Raw genomic sequence first — 484 nt, 5'->3', positions numbered from 1 at the left:
AGATCTTCTTGGCCCAGAAATTTTCCAGTCCTCCTATTTTCCGCGCATCCTTCGTTTGGGGTATGGTTTCAGTGCTTTGCTTTTCTTTTTCCCCCTAGTTTTGAGCTCTGGGAGCAGGAAAAGGCACTGTGTGTCCATTATTGGGATTACAAGATTTTCAACCCTCTTCCTCTTCTATTAGAGAGAAACAGAAACAGCAGGTTCCACAAAGGGACGCGAACCTTGGGGTTGCTGTGCATCTCCGCGGCAGTGCATGAATTATGAGATGTAAACATTAGCTAAGCACAAAAGGAGGAAGGGTCATCCTGAGGCTGCGGCATAGTCAGAATCAGGCCCTTCTGGGTGCCCTCCAGCCCCTCCCCTCCCCCAGGACTTTTTTTTTTTTTTTTAAGAAAAACAAAACCCCAATCGGCAACTCCGTGTTCTTCTGCAGCCTTTAGTTTGTGATCAAACGAAAATCTAGATATTTTCCAAGGGGCCTCTC

This window comes from Bos indicus x Bos taurus, chromosome 19, assembly GCF_003369695.1.
Source record: "Bos indicus x Bos taurus breed Angus x Brahman F1 hybrid chromosome 19, Bos_hybrid_MaternalHap_v2.0, whole genome shotgun sequence".
Classification (NCBI taxonomy): domain Eukaryota; kingdom Metazoa; phylum Chordata; class Mammalia; order Artiodactyla; family Bovidae; genus Bos; species Bos indicus x Bos taurus.
This window is presented reverse-complemented; position numbering follows the sequence as displayed.